The sequence below is a fragment of the Oryctolagus cuniculus genome, chromosome X (assembly GCF_051225735.1).
Source record: "Oryctolagus cuniculus isolate XC-2025 breed Fujian yellow rabbit chromosome X, ASM5122573v1, whole genome shotgun sequence".
NCBI lineage: Eukaryota > Metazoa > Chordata > Mammalia > Lagomorpha > Leporidae > Oryctolagus > Oryctolagus cuniculus.
The window spans coordinates 11,361,618-11,384,819 of record NC_142888.1 but is presented as its reverse complement, the minus strand read 5'-3'; the positions used below and the strand labels follow the sequence as shown (position 1 = coordinate 11,384,819).

The following is a 23,202-nucleotide window of genomic DNA, read 5'->3' as shown; positions in this document are numbered from 1 at the left end:
CCGGCCCTCTCACATAATTTTTTAAAAAAATTAAGTGTAATGTCTTTGAAAGCAGAGAGACATTTTTCAGCCAACGGTACACATGTAATCAAAAATCAGGACCATACTTTTTCCATTGTGCTTCCCAGTACTCTTTGCAATCTACCAATGTCCCTTCTTTCAAAATTCACCAGCAGAAAAATTACTGTCACTGTCTTGACACTATTAACTAAAAGTATTAAAGTTGAATTTTATTGGCAACTACTTTGAGTTGATTATTTTTATAATTTCATATCATGCTATTCATGCTACTTTTAAAACTACAACCACCATTGGTAGCACTGTGTAAATATTTTAACAGTATTCACCTACTGTGGACATTTCCATCATAATGGATTTTTATGGTAAATGCTGACTGTATTTTTAATCACTATTTATTAATAGTCTGCCAAATTCATTTTTGAAGCCCAAGGTTTACATTGAAACTAAGCTATTATATATAATTTTAGATGATAAATACTAAATACTAAAGTAAGTATTTCTTATATTTGTATGAGTAGGAAATTTGTTTCTTCAATTTTAAACCCCAAGTTATTAGCCTTGTTAAATAATGAGGCAATTTATTGTTCTAAAATCCTGACATCAATACATACGATGGAATATTACGCATCCATCAAGGAGAATGAAATCCTCATATCTGCAACAAAAAGGATGAAACTGTAAATCATCATGCTAAGTGAAGTAAGTCAGATCCAGAAAGATAAATATCATGTTTTCTCTTATTTGGGAAAATTAATATATAGACAGTGTAAAAATCATGTGGCTATTGTATTATTTGGTATATAGTTATAAAAATGCTTCACTGAATCATATCTTGCATATAACATCCTACCCTTCTTTCCTCGACATTATGATCAAAATCATGAATCCCTCATGTGGTGATATTAATATCTATTTTCAAGAAAATATATGCGTATATGTATATAATGCCTACATATGAAATTAATGTGGCAAAATGTTTAAAAAACCTTTTAAACTTTAAAGCCAAAAATTTAAATTATAAAAAATAAAATCGTAATACAGGGGCTAGTGCCGTGACACAGTAGGTTCATCCTCCACCTGTGGTACCAGCATCCCACATGGGTGGCAGTTCGAGACCGGGCTGCTCCTCTTCTGATCCAGCTCTCTGCTGTGGCCCGGGAAAGCAGTAGAAGATGGCCCAAGTCTCCCGCATGGGAGACTGGAAAGAAACACATGGCTCCTGGCTTCAGATCAGCACAGCTCTGGCCATTGCGGCCATCTGGGGAGTGAACCAACAGAAGGAAGACCTTTCTCTGTCTCTCCCTCTCCCTGTCTGTAACTCTACCTCTCAAATAAAATCTTTAAAAAATAAAAATAAAAGCATAATACAAACTGAACAGCTCAACTTTTTCACCTTAAAGGCTATCCTACCCTTTAATTCAACTAGACCACACACATTCTAAGTTTTCCTTGTCAGACATGTTGCCTTGAAAAGCCAAATATTTCTATTGTTTGGGGAGGAGCAAAAGGTTTACTTGGAACTTAACCTAAAACCAAATCTTGTGAACGAAGCATGTCTTTTAGTCAAAGACTGGACTATACCTTTTTTTTTTTTAAAGATTTACTTATTTATTTTAAAGACAGAGTTACAGAGAGAGGCAGAGAGAGAGAGAGAGGTCTTCCATCTGCTGGTTCTCTCCCCAGATGGCTGCAACGGCCGGAGCTGCGCCAATCCGAAGGCAGCAGCTTTTTCCAGGTCTCCCACATGGGTGCAAGGTCCCAAGGACTTGGGCCATCTTCCACTGCTTTCCCAGACCATAGCAGAGAGCTGGGTCAGAAGAGGAGCAGCCGGGACTAGAACCAGCACCCATATGGGATGCAGGCACTTCAGGCAAGGGCTTTAACCCACTGTGCCACAGTGCCGGCCCCTGGACTATACCTTGAAAGTCCATAATTGTCATTATATACTTTGAAAGTCTGGAGCACAGTTGCCACAAGGGTGATAACTGAGTTTCACTTTATTGCTACAGAAACAAAACATGTTAGAGAAACAGGAAAACAACATTTAATAATCCATCCAAGACAACATCATATTTAATTTGACACATCCTAAGGGTCAAGCAGGCAGTAAGGCAACCTTGATTAAATTCTCTCAGCAAAGAACAGCCTAAGAGATGTCAACACAGTTGCCACAAAATTCTGAAATGTCACTAAGATCTGGGTTTCCACATTGCAGTGAATGAATCTTGGATATATCTATTGCACCACTGAGATTGTTACATTTCTTCTGTAAAGGAATTTGTAGAAAGCCTTTGTGATTGCATTATGTTATATATTTGGAAAAATTAATGATCAATCACTTGCATGAGTAACCAAAAAGTACAATTCAAGTTGTGTTTGGAATTGGTTTGCTTTACTGAGCCAAACCGAAAGGAGACAAACTGCAGGGAAAACCATTTGAATAAATATTCTATATTATTCTAAGGTATGGGAAGACAACCCGAATAAAAAACATTCATTATCCTGCCTCAATGCCCGAATTTCTATCAATATGAAATCATTTCTTGCCATTCTCTCCAGATGTCTTTTTTAAATGCAAATATTCTTGGGTAAGGGCATGTATTCAGGGTTGCAGCTCCTGCTGTCTTTTTGTGAATTAGGAAATGGTCCTATGAGATAGTTATTGCTCCACTGCAACAAGGCTACAGCTCTGGGTTCAATTTCAGCCATCAATAGTCTCCAGAGCCTGCAGTGTTTGTGTACAGCAATGCCACATTTCTTGCGGAGGCTCCCTGGAAGCTCCACATTGTTGTTGATGCTGTTGAAAAGTAATCTCCTCCTTACCGGAGGCAAAACCTTCCTGGGAGACCTGAAATGGAATATCCCCAGTATTCTAGGAGGGATGCAGTGGGAACAGGGCGGCTCAGGTTTCAGGCTGAAGCCTACCTGGTACCACAAGGACACTTAATCCAATCAAATCTTATCCCTTACATCCTGATGGCTACCTCCAAAAGGAAATCTAATTCACCTAACCTTCTTCAGTTTCATACTCCAATCGACTCAGTTCTACACAACTATTTCTTCTACCGAAAAACTTTATTCCAAAAATTTCATTTCTAGAGCTCTGATTCAACAGTGTCCCGGAGCAAGCTTACATGAGATTGCAGTATCCTCCCATTTCCACATTCAGTAATGCCACTTTGGTAGCTTGAAGTCAACTAGCATGGGCATACTTATATCATGGATATCAGGAAACACTACAAAGAAGAGTTTTTAAATGAAGAGTCAGGTTTGTTTTGTTTTGTTTTGTTTTGACGGGCAGAGTTAGACAGCAAGAGACAGAGACAGAAAGGTCTTCCTTCAATTGGTTCACCCCCCTAATGGCCGCTGCACCTGGCACACTGCGCTGATTTGAAGCCAGGAGCCAGGTGCTTCCCCCTGGTCTCCCATGCGGGTGCAGGGCACAAGCACCTGGGCCATCCTCCACTGCCTTCCCAGGCCACAGTAAAGAGCTGGACTGGAAGAAGAACAACCAGGACAGAATCCAGCGCCCCAACTGGGACTAGAACCTGGGGTGCCAGCGCCACAGGCAGAGGATTAGCCAAGTGAGCCGTGGCGCTGGCTGAAGAGCCAGCTTTTAAACACTTGCCAGCACACCACTGCTCTGATTCAAAAAATAAAGTTGTCATTTGGCATAGAGGTTAAGCCAGTCACAATGTTCACATCTCTTATCAGAGTGCTGGGTTCAAGGCCTGGTTCCATTCCCAATTCCAGATTCCTGCCAATGAACACCCTGGAAGGCAGCAGGTCTCTACCACCCACTTGGGAGACCCAGATTGAATTTGCAGCTCCTGGCTTCAGCCTGGCCCAGCCCTAGCCATTTTAGGCATTTGGGGGGTGAGCCAGTGGATAGGAGCACACTCGTGCACTCTTTCCTGCTCACCCTCTCTAATACATTATTAAAAGTTCTCCTACCCTGTCGCTCCCCCTCTCGCAGAGGAACGACATCAGACCCTGCGCTGTTCTTTCTGCCTGGCCCTTCCCGGGTTAGCTGCCAGTCCCTCACGCGAGGAGGAACGACGCCGTCCTGGGTTAGCTGCCGGCCCCTCCACCTCCGTGGAGGGGCGGCACCCCCCGCCGCTTTCCCAGCTTCCGCGGAGGAGCAGCACACCGCCGGCCGGCTCTCTCAGGGGCTGCTCAGATGTTCCTCAGGTGTTCCTTCAGATGTTCTCTCTCTCCTCCTTTATAGTCCTCTTCCACCAATCCATGCTCTTCTGCCCACACGCCGAGCACGCTGCTCTCCTCCAATCAGGAGCAGGATCAGCTCCTGCAGCTTATCAGTCAAATTGGCGAGAGGCAGCTGCGTGGAAGTTGTTTGGTCTCTCTCTCAGCGCCATATTGTGGGAGAGCAGATGCATAGAATAAGTCTTAATTCCAGTAACTTAGTCTAGTCTCAGTTACTCCCCACACTACCCTCTCATAAAAGTAGTTTTTTATCTTTTTTACTATTTTTAATCAGTCAAAATCTGGTTCTCCTAAGATACCACCATTTATCTTGTAGCTCTAAATAGAAGTAGACCATTTTACCATATTTCTGAAAAATTTATTTCATATAGCCTGTGAAAGCATTATATTGAAGTAAAACATTTCCTTTATACCAATTTAACAAATTATATAGTTCTATCATCTGCCACATCACATTATATTATGCAGTTGTGCTCTACTTGAGAACAAGAGTCACATTAGACTGACATTTGTATATCTTAGCAGATTCTCTTTGCTTCCTACTGCTGTTCAAAACCATTGCTCTGAGGTGGGCATTTAGCCCAGTGATTATGTCTACTACATCCCATATCAGAGTACCTGCCAAAGAAGGCCTGGGAGGCAACGGTGATAACTCACGTAGTTGAGTTCCTGACACTCATATGGGAGGCCTGGATTGAGTTCCCAACACCTAACCAGTCTACCCCATCCCCAGCTGGTGCAGGCATTTGGGGTGTGAACCAGTAGATGGGGGGATCTCTCTCTCCCCTCCCTCAAATAAATATTTAAATTTCTCTACTCAGCTTCCGATACAAATATTTCTGCTTTCAAGATTATATCATCTGAATTTACTTCCTCTGCAGTTTGTCCTTGATCTCACATCTATGTCTTGAGTAGCTCCCTCACATTCAATGAGAAGAACTTACAGACCTTTAAACTCTGCACTCTCTTCTCATGCCGTTTGCAGCCACAACGATCCACTGTTTTTCAGTCTTGTACTTCAGCTACTATCTCCTAAGATCATATCTCCAACCTGCATGTCTCCAACAAAGTTTTCATTTGAAATATGCAAAATTCTAAATTCCCACTGGGTGAAACAGTATCTTTCCTCCCACTGTAACACCTGTTGAACTTTGCCATACTACCAACAATAAATCCTTCACATTCCGTTTTTCACCAGGTCATCCTATCACTTCAGATTCACATATTTCCCTATCAAGATTAAACTCCACGATGAACCATTTTTCTTGCCAACACTTTCTTCCCAGAACTTCCAACTCATTCAATGTATTATCCCTCCATGACATTGATTCTGACATCACCCCCTCTCAACAAGAGGCAGCTTCTCTTCTACCTGCCTTGCTGAAAGAAAGAAACACAAGACAACTGCACTGAAAATTTTCATAACAGAGTCATGGTCTCCAACTGCAGTTGGTCTCCAAGAAGCTCATAGTTATCTTTCTATAAATGCCTAGTTTGTTCATTTTTAAAAATTGGGTAAAAATACATAATAGTTATCATTTTAATCATCTGTAAATGTCTTTTTTACAGAAGCTTTTCTTAATATTTACCACTGTCCTTGAACCTCTTAGACTATTCTTATCCTTTTTAGGGTACAAGCTTTTCTCCTAATTCATGGTTAAAAACAAGGCTCTAATGAAAGCCCACTCCCAGCATTTGCAGAGCCCGGGGCCAGAGTCTAAATGAAGGCCTTCAGCTATAGCCCATCTCATGTCCCATTTCCTCTGCCAGGGTCCTTCCTCCCCACACCATGAGGGGTTTCCATAACAGAACTATGGACACTTCAACCTGTGTGTCTAAATTTTGTCCACATCCCCCCAAACAGTTGCCTGTTGGCCAGATCTGAGGGTACAATCACCAGTGCCACAGTGTGTCCCTCAGGTAGACAGTTCTTAGAAAACTGTACAAGTCCTGAAACTAGGCTGAGGTTGTTTGTGAAGAAAATCCTTAAGTCACAAGTACCTGGAACATAGCTTAGAAATGGAACTTCAAACTCTAAAGCTGGGTGGGGGGAGGCAATGTGTCTCACTAGGTTAAGTCATTGCTTATGATGCCCGCATCCCATATCAGAGTTCTGGTATCCAGCTTCCTGCTAACGTACACCCTGGGAGGCAGCAGATGATGGCTGACATTATTGGGTCCCTGTCACCCATGTGGGAACACAAGATGGAGTTCCAGGTACAGTCTGGCCCATGCCTGGTTGCTGTAAGCCTTTAAAGACTAAACCAGTAGATGGAAAATCTCTTGCTCACTCACTCTTCTAGGTAGATGAAAATAAACATTTTTTTAAGTTTTTTTTTAACTTATTTAATAAATATAAACTTCCAAAGTACAGTTTATGGATTACAATGGCTTCCCCCCCATAACTTCCCTCCCACCTGCAACCCTCCCATCTCCTGCTCCCTCTCCCATTCCATTCACATCAAGATTCATTTTCAATTCTCTTTATATACAGAAGATCGATTCAGTATATATTAAGTAAAGATTTCATCAGTTTGCACCCACACAGAAATGCAAAGTGTACAATACTGTTTGAGTACTAGTGATAGCATTAAATCTCAATGTACAGCACACTAAGGACAAATATCCTACATGAGGAGTAAGTGCACAGTGACTCCTGTTGTTGACTTAACACATTGACACTCTTGTTTATGGCGTCAGTAATCACCCTAGGCTCTTGTCATGAGCTGCCAAGGCTATGGAAGCCGCCTGAGCTCGCCAATTCCGATCTTTTTTAGACAGGGTCATAGTCAAAGTGGAAGTTCTCTCCTCCCTTCAGAGAAAGGTACCTCCTTCTTTGATGGCCCGTTCTTTCCACTGGTATCTCACTCGCAGAGATCTTTCATTTAGGTGTTTTTGTTTTTGTTTTTGTTTTTGTTTTTGTTTTTTTTGCCAGAGTGTCTTGGCTTTCCATGCCTAACTCTATGTGGGCATACCTTATTAACTTTGTGGACTTTCCACCTCATTAAGAGGGCATGGCCATAATGGGATGAGAAAGGGGTACTCTAAGCACATGGTCCATGGCAAAGGTTCCATTTCCCAAAGTTTTCCTCTCTCCTTTTTACTGCCCCATAAACATCCTTTACTCCATTCTAAAAACAGTATTTCCAAAATAGGCCATTGTCTTAAACTTCTGTGCCGTTGAGCATTTCCTTCTCCCTGTCTCGACATCCTTTCCTCCATTCCCTAGTCTATTAAGCTAACTCTTCTTAGACTCATCGTATCATTAGTTTACCCATCAGACTTATTTGGAAAATTCACTTAACTAGACCTTCCCTGTGCCCCTGATGACACCTTATTCATTTCTCTATTACTATACATGTCACATAGAGTGGCATGTTTACATGTCTGTCTCTACAGCTGTGCCATAAGTGCCTCAAGAGACTGGAATATGTGCTATCCATTCTTTCCTTAATTCGTTCACTGAGTCTATCATCTTTCAAGTTATAGGATGGACACTGGGAATAAAAACTCAAATAACAAATCAGTAAAGAATAAACTCTGGTTGAATAATTAATGTTTGCTTTTTTATATATCAATAATATCCTATATTAAAAGCAGTTTCCTTTCTATTTCTTAAAATTAACAAAGAAGTTTTTATATTAATTATTTTAAAGAAAAACATTCTAATAATAAATCAAAGAGTTTCTTCTTTATATAATAGGACTCCTATATCAGTTTGAACAGAAGTCACACAAAAGGACAATGTAAAATTTGGTGTCCTCTCAAATGTAGATCCTGATCTGGACAAGGAATTGAGACAAGTAGTTGATTTTTGAGATTATCCCAAAAAATCATAGAAAAGAAGTCACAATGAAACAGCAAAAAGGGGAAAGTTAATAAGTGGTTCCTGCTATGGATATATGTATCAACAGTGTCTGCTACATTACTTCTATGTATTTTTAAAGAGAAAGAAGAAAATAAGCAGATTTTGAGGGAAAATTAACTAGCAAACAATCCCAAAGATGTTCTAGTCTTATGCTCTTTCACATTTGTTTACTTCTGGAATTTCAGATTATTCTATTTTATGACATAGTCTTTAAAGTTCTCAACATTCTCCACATTTTTGTACATTTACATCATATTATTGATATTAATAAAGAATATTGGGTAATGAAATGTTTACAGCTAAGTAAGGTAAATTTTCGATTCATCATTCTAGAGTTAAAGGTATGGTAAATATGGAATACAGTATTCACAGAATTTAAGTCCTAAACCCTTAATTCTCAAATAGCACCTCAGAACACTACCTCTTCTCCCTTCCATAAGATACATACACAATGAGTAAGAAATAGAATTGCACCGAGAACAAAGTGCTAGCCCTATGTGCTAGATAAGTAAACGAAATCCAATTTCATGATGTAGCAAAATTCAACTTCAGGGGCACATGTGAGGAAAGCTGGAAATGTAAATGCTAAAACCGCTATTTTCATGTGTATCAGTCAGCTTTTTCTAACAGATCACTTGGAAACTCACTGAGATGTAAGGATAGTCATTTATTCCTTGTTTATACATTGGTGAGTGAGCTGGAATTCAAGCGATTTAGACTTGGTTCCGGCTTAACTCTAAGCTCAGCTTGGGTTCAGATATAGTTCACACTGTAGTTCTCCTGGGGCCAGAGGACTAGTTGAAGCGTGTGTATTTAATGCAAGAGGGAAGGACTCAAGAGGGCAAACCCAGCTGCACGCATTTATTTCCAGCCTCTGCTCATGTCACATTTTCCAGCATCCCATGGTCCAAAGTCAGCCACACGGTCAAGCCCAACATAAGTGGGATGCGGACAAAGCAAGTCACATGGCCATATCCAACATTAATGGAATAGGCTAGTATACGATCTTCTCAGAAGGGAAGCGTAAGTATTTGTTGAACAATAATCTATTCTAGCACATAAAGTCTCAAGTAGTCTCATGTCAAGTTCCCTCTAGGAAGAAAAACATCAAACAAGCTCCCTAAGAACACAGCGCAACACACTACAGAAACTTCTCACTTATGATGGGATTTTGTCCCAATAAACCCTATAAATTGAAAATCATTTAATACAACTAACCTATCAACCATCATTGCTTACCTAACCTAACTTAAATATACTCAGAATACTTACAATAGTTTACAGTTGGGTAAAATCATCTAAATACAAAGTATATTTTATACTAAATATTTGACTCTCATATAATTTACTGAATAATGAGCTGAAAGTGAAAAATAATAAGCATGCATTCATATCAGCTTAAAGTCAAAAAATCAAAAGTCAAACCATCCTACTGCAGGAAACATCTGTATATTCAAGTTAGGAGTTCAAGTTGGATTTTTTTTCTAGTCTGGTCCATGAATATTTTGTAAACAACACCTAATGCATCTTCACATTTCTGTGTTTTATAAACAGTTCAACAAATTAGATGTCAAAGAATCCTAAGGGCGGAAGTTTCCTGATAAGAGGAATCTCATAAAGAAATTACGGTATATTTAGAAACCAGAATGACATTTCCATCCTTTATTTGTTTACCACTTGAACTTTAGCAACTATACGGCAATGTATTAAAAGTCACGTTAGTCATTTTCTTGGTGATTTTCCAACCTCCTGAAAAATTATAGACCCAACAATAGTTCAAGGGCTTCATAATTCACCAAAATTGTCTAAACTTCTGGGAAAGCTCTTTTTTCTGAAATACTCAGGACTTATAGCCTATGAAGCTATAGCTGACCTGCCTTTAGCTTGAGGTCTTTTCCAATCTGTAGAATTTATGAATAAATGCATTTGTTATGATATCTGTTTATGGTAAAGAGATAAAAAGTGATTCTCATGTTTGAGATGCCAGTAATAACAGCAGTACTAGCAAGCAACAGCTATTCCAATTACAGTCCTGACCAGTGGCTATAAAAGTACCACTTTATACATAGGCCTCATGAAAGTGCCCCAGCATGGTAGCATGATTCAAGGAGTTGTTTTTCTCTTTACTGATGTGTGTCCTTACATTTTGGGGAGTTATTTATGGTTTTCTTCCCCTGATGCTCTTTAGATTTCTGGTCAGTGATATTTTATCAAAGATAGGGAAAAAAACAATACTTAATTAGGTATTTAAAAGGTTTGACTTTAGCTCTAACCATAGTGATTTTATCACAGCATGGGCAGAGAGAGGAGAGAAGCCAACACAAAGTAGTGAAAAGGAAGTCTCAGCAGGCAAGATGGCAAAGTTTTTTAGTGAGAAAATTAGGTTGGACAGGATACACACAAAGTACACTCTAGCTAGCAATCAATAAATGTAAAATTTGGTATTTAGAGGGCATCTTTTATCCTAAGAATCCAAAGGACTTTTCAGACACAAAGTACACACTTTTGACAACATTCATATGAGTCAAGAAGTGCATATTTCTGGGTCAGACTTGCAAAGGAGGAAGAAAGAAAGCTGACTTATCTTGTCGAATAGAAACATTATAAACCAGGATATTTTAATGTAAATCTAGTCACCTATAGAAACAAAATGACATCAATCTGATTTAATCAGATAGTCTAGAATCCTAGACTATGGCACAGAGAGAAACATGAGTACATCAAGTGGTGATGGATTTGAGCCCCAGAAGCTATGGTTTTGACTCATGTAGAAATCATATATAACATGATATTTTCCTAGGGTATTGGTTTGATACTTGTGGATATCAAAAGCCAAGGCAAAAGAGGACAACATTTTGATACTGTTTCTGATAGAAATTCCCAACACACATGCACACTGACTCACCTAAATGTGTTACCTTTATAATAACTATTAATCAAAATTTAACACAAAAATGCAGAAAAATATACAAGAATTCTAGAATAAATAAGTATAGTCTATTATTAATACTAGTTTTATTTGCTGCAGTATTTAGTCTTATACAAACTTGATCATAAATGACCAAAAAAGTAAATGATAAGCAGCTTTTTATTTTAAATTCTAGTTCCCATTCTGATCTTATTACTCTAATTTTAAAATACATTTTAACATTTAAGTGAGAAAATGACCACTCCCAACTCTCCTTCTCCAAAAGAATAAAATTTCATTTAATCATGAATTGTGGAAAATCTATGAATTCCAAAAAATAACTCCCTTTAAGAAAACAATCAGCTCCTCACCTCTGGAAAATAAAGTGCAAATTCTACCACTTTGCTTATGATATAATTATTTCACCAATTTGTTCCCATAATGATTAAAGATTTTCAGCTCTGTTGAGGTATGGTTAATAACTTGAAATGTCTGTATTTGGAGTATAATATACACACACACACACACACACACACACACAGTGAAATGATTACCACAATCAGGCTAATTCACATATTCATCAGATAACCATTCTTAATGTGGCAAGAATACTTGAGATCTACCCTCTTGATAAATTTCCAGTATATGATTTAGTAACTATAGTGATCATGCTGAACATTATGTCTCTGGTAGTTATTTTATAACTGAAGGTCCCTACCCTTGGACCAACATCTCTCCCTTTCCCCTACTCCCAACCCCAGGGAACCATTATTCTACTCTCTGCTTCTGTAAGATTTATTTAAGATTTATTCTACATGTAAGTAAAATAATGCAGCATTTGTTTCCACAAGTTCCATAATGTTGTTTCAAATTATAGGATTTCCTTTTTTTTATAAGGCTGAATAGTATTCCATTCCATGTGTAACACATTTTCTACATCCATTCATCCATCAGTAGACACTTAGGTTATTCCCATTTCTTTGGCCAAGTGATTACCTTTCTTTTTGATCTATATCCAGTAGGGGAATTGGTGTAACATTTAGTAATTCTATAAGGACTATTCAAATAGAGTATAAAATTGTAATATATATGAGTTAAATTGACATTTTGAGACTTGATTATTGTTTACAGCCCCTGTTTCTACTGTTGAGGAACAGTGGTTTTTTCCTCTTACTATTTGTTAAATTCTTCACTTAGTTGAAGGTTAAGCTTATGATTATAAAATAAACTGAAAGTCTATCATTGTAAAAATTAAAAGAAAAAATAATAAAGGAATGAGGAGGGAGGGTTGAAGGATGGGCAGGAAGGTGGGCAGGTTGGGGTGGGAAGTATCGCTATGCTTTTAAATCTGCATATGTGAAACATGAAATTTTTTCACCTTACATAAACAAAGAATGTGTATTATGAAAACTATATATCTCAAAGGTTTTGTACCAGACTAACTCATCTTTTAATTCCTTTGAACATTTAAAGTATATTACTAATATTTGAAGAAACTACACTGTTTTGCATAATGACTAATTTACAATGCTATCAATAAATGTACCCTTTTCTCCACATCCTCAACAACACTAGTTATCTCTTACATTTTTATAATAACCCCCCTAACAGGTGTGAGGTGATATCTCAGTATGTTTATTTGTATTTCCATGATAATTAGTGATGCTGAGCATCTTTTCATATACCTGTTGGCCATTTGTTTGTCTACTTTGGAAAAATGTCTGTTCAGGTCCTTTGTCTATTTTTAAATCAAGTTTATTTTTTAATGACTAAATTGTGTATAACTTATATGTTTTTGATAAGAATGCACTTTAAAGACTATTATTTCATGTTTTCATTAAATTCCTTCAGAAATCTTTCCTAACAGAGAAATAATATTGTTTAAAGGAAGGTGCCACTTACAATGTTAACATTATATCACTAAATGCTGGGAGCTCAAATGAAAAAAACAGCAATAAAAAATTATCAATATCTTTGTTTAGCATTCTAAGGGAAAATACCTGTAATCTTAGCAATCCAATGACTTATCCTCTCACTATTTATAGAAAACTGAATAAAATGAAACCCAGAAAAAGAATAGGAATTCCAATGTTGTAGCTACTGTTAATGTTTTATCTGCTAGAATGTGTGTGTACTCATACATACAGTTTACGAAAGAACTTGTAATACTTGTATAAAGTACACAGAAGTAAATTAACAAAATAAATCCCAATAGTAATGCGTTAATCTAACACTCTAACACTTTACAGCTTTTTGTCATTACACATATTTCTACTGTACTAATTCAGACTTCAACTTGACAATGATCACAAAAAAGGATATATGTATTTTAAAAACCATCTGTTGCATAAGCTAGCCAACAGGGGTTATCAATAGCAAAAGATGACTCTAAGGTAACATTCCTTTAATGGGAAAAAAGTGAAGAGTTTGGTAGTCCAGTTCCTGACTCAATTATATTTGCTAAAATACATTTGACACTTCCCCACTGCAAAATATTTGCCCAAAACCAGAGTGATACAATACATACACCCTTACATGGAGTAACCCAGTTATGATTTATATATATTAAAATAAGTTTTCAACTTGATTTGACAATCAATACAAGGTTGTATAAACAGACTTTTGGTTTGCTTGTTTTCTGTCAGTAAAATTATGAACCAATAGAGAACAAGGATATTTCCAATGTAGCATGGGTAGAAAGAAGAGTTTAATGTTCTGCAAACACTAAAAATGTATAGAAAAATCAAGTACCATGTTTTAAAACAAACTTTAGAAATGCTAACCTTCCCAGAAAACTCTTACTCATCCTTTCTAACCAAATTCTTCAACCCCAAAACCCAGATGAAGCATAGAACCTTCAGAGTGCTCGTCAAGATACATGAATAAAGTCACAGATACAGTAAAATTATATAAGAATCATGCACTTCAGGTTGTCCATCTCTGGATGGGCATTGTTCGTGAAGATTCAGAATCATTTAATGCATTGTTTTGACAGTCTTCAACTTCTTAAATTTTAAAAAAAAACCTCTTAATAAGAAAATAGAAATGAAGACAAAAATACAGCTAAGCAACAGAGTATAATGGAACATATGTGATGATGTTTTGACATTTTCCCCCAAACAAAAGTTTTTGTAAATTTGTAAACTAGAGCAAATATATTCATAAAGTGAAGAGAGAAACAATACAAATATTTTCAAATATAAATAAATTGCTTTAAAGCAATTTCACCTTATTTCCAAGTAAGGCCTACATGTAACTAAAAACAAAACAATGAAAGGAAACAAAAAATGTTAATATCAAGGGGTTTACCCTTACTGTAATAGCCATGTGTTCATAAAAGGCCCATGTAAATAATTAAAGTAGCCGTAAATCATGTCTCACTCAGTTTCCAGTCCTTACTTTACTGACAAAGTAATGGATATTGGGTAATTAACATAACTTAAAAACATTCCAGGATAAGAAACCCTAGGAATAGTTTACCTATGTTATTGCCTATAGTTATATACTCAGTTCATAAATGCTCCAGGACATTCCAAAATTAAAAGTGCCTGTCATGAAATGAGTTTCCAGATAAAAAGTCCTAAGTTTTGTTTGGAATATATGGTATGTGTAAGATGTAGACAGTGCTTGATGGTACTTCAACTATATTAGGTGCTATACTAATGAAAATATCAAGTAAAAAGATAAAATGCAAAAATATGTAACTCATGGGCTAATAGTTCTTTATCCTTAAATTAATTATGATGTGTGTGTTTTGGTTTTGTTTTGGCATGAATATAGCATTAACCATTTTCTGTAAAATGATGTTCAAAGAAATGCAAGGATGTTGAAAATCAACTGCAGATGTTTCCTTTTTATAACATTAAGCCAAGTTCAAGAGCAAAGGGGTAGGTATTTATTACTACTTAATTAGCAATAATAAAGTTTATAGGAATTTTGATAAAATATGGTTTAGTTTTCGGAAAATTTTAGATTCACTATCTACATGCATAATCTACGAAGTTATGCAGAAGTCCAAAGGATATTTGAAGCATTTTTATGTAGCACTGAAAACATAATAAACTGAACTACAACAAAAAGAATTTTATAAATTTTTAAAGTTAAAGCAGGTTTTCTTGTAAACTTGTAAATCTCAGAAATACTTGTAAAATTAAATAGATTTCAGAGCCAGGATGAGAAATGAGGAAGCACCAAGTGGTTTACAATGAATTCAGAAAAGCATGCAAGAAACTAGAAGCATCTGTATACCTGGTAGGACACAGCTGAAATTGAGAGTTTTGATGGGCTTGTGATTCTTGACAAGTAGAAGTATAAATGTTTCAGGGATAAAAATACCTGAGAAACAAGGTGTTGTATTGTTGCTGGTTTGGTTTTGTTTGTAGTTTCATGTTTGGAACAAGTTTCACGTGTGGCATACTTTAAAGCCAAACATATGTTCGTGCTATGAAAATCTAATGATTTACATTATCCTTTAAAACCTAGGTGGAAATTACAGAATACAGAAACAAGGATACCGGACATGTAATGTTTGCTATTCCTGAGCAAAATTCCTAGTGAGCATCCCCGCGTCTTCAGCAGAGGGCACTCTGCCATGCAAAGAGCCTGGAAGCTGAGGATGCTATCTTTCCACTGTACTATTCAAGAATTCAGTTACAGTGTCAGAAGCAAGACTGCCTTCCCACCGTAACTCATCTAATCTATGGGAAACTAATGGTCATGCTATGTTGGTAAGATATAGAGGCGAATATAGCCACATTCATAGTTCACCTCCATCCCACTGCTACCCATACAACTCAAGTTGCCTTCTTGGTCTGTTATCAGCATCTATGTGTAGCAAAATAATCAATCCTATGAAATTTGAGAAATACTACAAGTTGCTGAAAAACCAATGTTCAGGTATGAAATCCCTTTACTAAAAAACAGATGGTTTCAGATGGAAAACACTATAGAATGAAACCTTTCTTTCTGCTCCAAAGTAATCCTGAGAGTAAGATACCCATTCCTTCTACTCTGCAAGCCCCATTGCATGATTATGGCTATCATGGTTCAGAAGCCTCAGTTGCCTGAACAAGTGATAGCATAGAGAGTGATATGTAAGACAAAATGGCAGCATTGCTTAGTATTTAACAGTACAGACTGTGGAGTCTGGGGCCCAGCTTCTGCCACTTAGTTAGCTCTGTAATCTTGGGCAAGTTAATTAACCTTGCAATGCCTTGGCTCCTTATCTTTAAATCAGTATTTACAGGTATGAGAAGCTAAGTAACATATGTCAGGCATTCCATTTTGGGCATAGCAAACACTCTGGACATTTCGGTTTTTAGCATCATTAATAATCTTTGTCAATGGGAACTGCTTCTTATTTTATTTCTATCTATTCTTAAAACATACCCACTTTGCCAATTATACCTCAAAAAGCCGACAAGGGAGAATGTATTCATGTCTTTTGACATTTTTAGAATAATCAAAGTAATATAGTTATATAAGCAAAGTGGATGCAAATTTATTCTTGTAAAAGTGGTTGGGAGGTATGTAAGTTGATAAAATATGGTTGTATGCCAATTGGGCAACATAGATAAAAAATATCTGAAAAGGCTATGATCTGTTAAATAATTACATTGTTAAGAGTTTCTTCCATGGATATTTGTGTACATATATAAAGTTTTATGTTAAAAATGTTATTTGCAGTATTATTGGTAATACAAATACAGAAATAACCTGAATATTTATCATCAATGGGACACAGATAGACAAACTGTAACCTAGCCAGGGAATGAAATACTATATACCTATTTCAAGAGAATAACACTATGTATATGGTTGTGAAAGATGTCTGAGATAAGTTTAAGTAAAAATAACAGGTTGTTGAAAAAAGCTATATGTTATGGCTATATATGTATACCCGTATTATCAATATAAATGTTTATGTACTGCTATTCGGGTAATATAAGCTATATCCCTTATTAAAGTGCAAAGTCATACAAGAGCAAGAATAATAGCTTTCCTGTATCAGGTCTCCTTTTCACATAGACACACACACTGACTGATAGGCTGTTGAGCCCACAGGATGTCTCTAAATTTGCTGGTTTCACAAGTGCTGAACAGAAACACTGGAGAAAGGAGATGTGAGCGGATTCTGTAGGATACCTATCAAAACTCTACACTCAGTAAAACCTTTGTTATCATTTTCTCATCTCTTACACATAATCATAGGAGTATTACTCACACCAACAGTTTCAGAAAACTATTGTCACAAAAGATATGGTGTATAAATAAACCTCTTTTTCAAACTCTGCACTCAGCATACATTTTTATATCACTGTAGTGCACTAAGTCTTCAGGTGGTGGCACCTTAGTGGCTTCAGAAGTCTTACCAAGACTAAATTACTCCCCAAAATTTTGGATGGGGAAATTACTATCAATTAATGCAATTAGGATCAATCTGAAAGCTAGCATGAGGTAGCATTTGAATAGTTCAAACCCCAGTAATTCAGATTTGGCAAAAAGTTAAATGGAGCACCAAAAATAGGCCAGAGAATTGCATGCGGGTATTATAGAACATTTCAGCAATATTGGGTATAGCACAGTACTGTTCTACCAATTACATGAGGTGGCAGCTAATGCTATATGGAGTTACTGTATTTGGTGACAAGTTGCAGCTCTTAAAATGCCAGCTATTAATTTTGTTGTCTATTATTTATTTTAAATATTAGTCACAGAGTGTCAACTGGACTTCAGGCTATTAGAAGTCCTCTAGATAGTATAATTTCTGTAAAGGAAAATGTACCTATCAGTTTATCATTTAATGACATTTGTCATTTCTGAGTGATGGTAAGGAGTGAGACATTTTGACTCTTATAAGGGGCACATATTTGTGTTCTCTTATTTCCTTCAGGTTCAAAATTCTGCAAGGCATTCTTTGATGCATTTTCATATACAACCAATGACATTTAATGCACATTACCACCAAGAAATGAAAATTAACATTTTGAGCATCTAATATGTCTCTCATACCACCCCAGGCTCTGTATTTATATCATGTCACTTAACCCTTACCATAAATTTGCCAAATATGTGTTATCATACATATGTTATGCACAGGACTCAGAGAATTTGAGTAAGTTGCTCAGGGATTCAAAGCTAGTTAGCAGCCCCCAAAACTTATTATCTTCCTCCTATACTGCTGCTTCTTCTGCAGCTATCAAAACTTCAAGAAAAATCTTCTTAGATAAGAGCCTAAGCAAAAAGAGACAGCATTTTAATCTCTGGGAATTTTTAGCATTGAAATGAGCCAGCTCTTCCAATCAAGAAGGGATGATAAGGAATGATGAATGCAATTGTCCGATTTACAAACAGGCAGAGGAACACTGAACATCATCAGTTGATTCTGGGTTGCTTATACTAACACAACAGAGCAGGCATGTAGACAATCTGATAATTCAGACCTTTTAAAACTTGTATTTGACCTTGATTGCATTACTTACACATTTGAATTATTATAAGGGTTTAGTTCTCAGATATTAGCTACAAAAATATTTTAATGGGAATTTATTCAATCTTGGACAGACCTAATTCAGAGACAGTGGACATCATCTACTGCATTTCTCATTTCAGCCTCTGCTTGATTTATTCTAAAATCAGTCCATACACTCAGGTTGACACAGAAGAACAATGAGAGCAAAATTCCCACATTTCAAAGCCAATCTGATTTAAGAAACATAAAGAACAGTCAAGCTGCACTGCTAGCAAAAGTTTAACTAGATAAAGAAGAGAAAATATCAATCAATAGAAAAAAACAGAAGGATCCTCTTGCAGCTTGGATGAGATAATGAACAGAACATATTTATTAGATGATGAAAGTTAATATATTTTTAAGTTAATGGTAAAGAGAGGAAGGAGTCCACAGGCCAAACTTTACTCAAAACTATCAAGCAGATAATTGAGGGTTTGACTATACAACTTCAAAAATACACGTTGGCCGGGCTTTGGGCGGGCTTGTCTGGGAGCAAAGATGTCTATGGCTAGTGATTTCTACCTGCGCTATTATGTAGGGCACAAAGGCAAGTTTGGACACGAGTTTCTGGAGTTCGAGTTTCGGCCGGATGGAAAGCTTAGATATGCCAAAATAGTAATTACAAAAATGATGTCATGATCAGAAAAGAGGCTTACGTGCACAAGAGTGTAATGGAAGAACTGAAGAGGATTATTGATGACAGTGAAATTACAAAAGAAGATGATGCCTTATGGCCTCCCTCTGACAGGGTTGGCCGACAGGAGCTTGAAATTGTTATTGGCGATGAACACATTTCTTCTACAACATCAAAAATAGGTTCTCTTATTGATGTAAATCAGTCAAAGGATCCTGAAGGCCTTCGTGCGTTTTACTATTTGGTACAGGATCTGAAATGTTTAGTTTTCAGTCTCATTGGATTACACTTCAAGATTAAACCAATTTAATTGTGTATTTTTGAAGCTGTTTATATATTTAATAGAGGGTGGATAAGGGAGGGTTTGTCATTACAATATTGGGATTTTTATGAATATGAAAAACCTTTTTTGTATGTGCATTGAAAATAAGAAAACACATAAACAGGCTCAGTAGTCATCTTCACTTGGGTCCAAGTGGGCTGGAAGTCCCTCACACATTAAATTCTGTAAATAAAAGCCATGTTTTGTTGAAATTTTTCTCCAATAAAACATATTAAAGCCTGAAAAAAAAAACTTCAAAAATACAAAGATTTCATAGTCTGGGGCATTATATTCAATTCTCTGATCCATGCACCTTAAAGGGAACACAAATTTCACTCATGTTCCCAGGATACTGGAATTATTTTATCCAAAGACAAATACTTCTATTTAAGTTCTATACTGTTTCTCAATTGCCAATTTTAAGTATAGATGCAAACTTTAGTGCCAATGTAAGTTAACAGTATTTTCTTCATTCATTGCTAATCTGTTCCCTTACAAATAGAATGATTTTATTAACTTGGGTGCTATTAGTTTCATAATTAAAATGAAACATATAATTTCGTGTGAAAAAAGTATTCAGTAGTTATCATGAACATGGACTTCTACCAAGTGCTTTATATTCACAATGTTCTTCAATATTTAAGACAACCCTATAAGAAAAGCATTATTATCCCTCATTTTAGGAATGGGGATGCTGTTCCTGAAAGAAGTACCACTTTCAAAGATATAGTCAGAAAATGGCCACCTGGGCTCTTTGTAGTATGCTACATGGCTTCTTTCTTCTTCCAAAGTTCAGGAGAACTGAGAGGCAATAGCTGGAAGTAAGAGACACAGTCTACCATTTCATAGTTGCGTAACTTTTAGGAAAATGATTATTTGCCATTTCCTCTCCTGTAACATGGGAATAATAACAGAACTAATTCTTAGGGTAGACTCAAAAGTTAAATTAGTAAATACTTAATATTTGCCAATCATTGATTTCCAAAAAGTTTATATGCTACTTACATACTTTTGTACAGCATAAATATGAATATCAATTAAATGAATTGGGACAGAGTCCACATTATGGAGGAATAAACAGCAACAAGAGTCAATACAACTGTGTTGAGACCATAAGCCTTCTAGAGGGTGTCACAAAGTATTATAACATTCTTTCTCAACCAATAGAACATACATCAATTTCTCACTAAAGATGAAGGATTTTCAGGGTGGAAGAACTCAAACCAGGAATTTTACAGAGGAAATTTTGTCATGTAGTGGTGTCTGTAAAGTCAGCTTCAAAGAAAAGCACAGCAGAGGACTGAAATAATGTCTCAGGTGTGTTCATTCTGTATCATTGAACACACTGATTTTCAAAGGGCAGTCTCCAGCATGACCATCACATGAAAATCTGCTAAAAATGCAAACTCTGGGGTCCTTCCTAAGACCCATGTAGTCAAACTTTGGAGGTCAACCCTGGAATCAATGTTTTAACAAACTCTCCAAGTAAGTCAGACGTGTACTCATGGATGAGAGGTGCTCTTCTTACCTGACTCAAGTGCAAACAGGACCTGGAAATCCCAGGAAAGAGATAGCAGTGGCAGACTGACTTGTCAGAGCCTATTATTGTGGCCATCTCCTACAGACACAGAAAGCTGCCGTAAAGGAGGGTCCTACCAGAAAATATGTGGCCACTCAACTTGCCTACCAAGAGGTAAGCTACTAAATATACATCTCTGAGTTTATTGGTTAAATGAGCCTGCTGAATGCAATTATGATGTGAACCTCCTGAATATTAGAATGTTTAGATGCCAACAATGATTTTATTACAGTTAAAATTACAAATGTGAGCTACAGACAGTGACTTCATTCCAAAGATAAGTGATGGGAAACGAGCAGGGGCAGGGAAGACTCACTTTACCATGGAAAAATCAAAAAAGCATTAACTCAGCCACGTGACCAAGATCAACACCACAGTGTAAGTCGATTATAGGTACTTTTGGTATGCTGTGATGAAACTGCCACTTTATCTCTGCAGACTTCTTCCCAAGAATGCATAATTGTACCTATTAGGAAAATCCCAAATGAGGGACATTTGACAGAACACCTGACCAGTACGCATTAAACTATCAAGCTAATCGAAAACAAGGTAAGTCTGAGAAACCGCCACAATCTAGAGGACCCTAACAAGACATGGTGACTAAACATAATGCAGTATCCTGGGTAGAATCCTGGAACAGAAAGAGGACATTGGATTTAAAAAATAACAAAGGATAACTGAATAAAGGATGGACTTCAGTTAATACTACTATGTCGCTCCCCGTCTTCGTGGAGGAACGACACAGGACCCTGCGCTGTTCTTTTGTCTGCTCGGCCCTCCCCGGGTTTGCTGCTGGTTCTTCCCGGGTTGGCTACCGTCCCTTCCACCTCCGTGGAAGGGCGGTTCCCCCTAGCCACTTTCCCCACTTCCGCGGGGGAGTGGCACACCGCCGGCCGGCTCTCTCTCGGGGGCTGCACAGGTGTTCCTTCAGATAGATGTTCCTCTTAGATGTTCCTCGTGCATGTTGTCTCTCTCCTCCTTTATAGTCCTCTTCCACCAATCCCAACTCTGCTACCCACACGCCGAGTACGCTGCTCTCCTCCAATCAGGAGCAGGTCCTGCTGTTTATTGGTTGAACTGGAGGCAGCTGTGTAGAAGCTGTTTTCTCCTCTCCCAGCGCCATATTGTGGGAGAGCAGATGCATAGAATAAGTCTTAATTCCAGTAACTTAGTCTAGTCCGGGTTGCTCCCCACACTACTACATCAAGGTTAGTTCAGCAGTTGTGAAAAATGTACCATATTAATGTAAGATATTAATGATTAGGGAGAATAGTTGTGAATTATCTCTGTACTATTTTTGTAACTTTCTTGTTAGCCAAAAACTATTCTAAAATTAAAACTTCAGACTAAAAACTTATTCTTGCTTTTTTTATAGAAAGGAGATAACAACCCATTTCTAAGCCAAGTCTTCTCCTTATTAAATAAACCAGATCTAGGGAAAGTACATGTTTTAGCAAAACACACACACATACACACACACAAAACATGGCTATTTGTACAAACTCTGAAACCTTCTGATTAACAGCTTCTATACTTCATACTTTTCATTATTCTGGTCCCTGAAAATATTACATGAGGTGACTATGAAATTTTCATATATTCTTTTCTCTATCTTGACAGGAATTTTTATTTTTTCCCTATTTGAAATGACTTACTGCTTATTTTCCCATATCTGCTGAAGTGCACTGTATTATAAGTTCCGCAGTTAATTGTACCTTAAATCTGAATATTCAATTTCCTTATCCTAACCCTTTTAGTTAATAAACCTAAATGATTCTATTAAACATGAAGCACTCAGCTTCCTTTTAATTATCTTGAGAACTCTGAGGGAGAAAGTCATCCTCCAGCTGTTTGTAGAAGCAGCTATAAAAGGAAACAGAACAATCAAGAATTTCACAGTGGTTTGGCAAAGACAATGTGGGTGGTGAATTCTATAAAGTTTATTAAATAAGAAACAAAAATAAAAGCCATTTCTACAGTACTTGGCTCCAAATAAAGGTTCTTAGAAGAAGCATGTTATGGTTATGATAAGAAGCACATTTAAGGCAGGGAAATACCAGTCTAATATAAATCAGAGAGATTTTTATTCGAGCAAAACTAGTAAAAACAGGACCAGCTTGAGGTGCTTATCACACA

General features: G+C 37.0%; 1 pseudogene; it reads left to right on the top strand.

Annotated features, from left to right (window-relative positions):
• The first annotated feature begins 18,992 nt into the window (after positions 1–18,992).
• LOC100355485 (protein mago nashi homolog pseudogene) lies at positions 18,993–19,739 on the top strand (annotated as a pseudogene).
• The last annotated feature ends 3,463 nt before the right edge of the window (positions 19,740–23,202 follow it).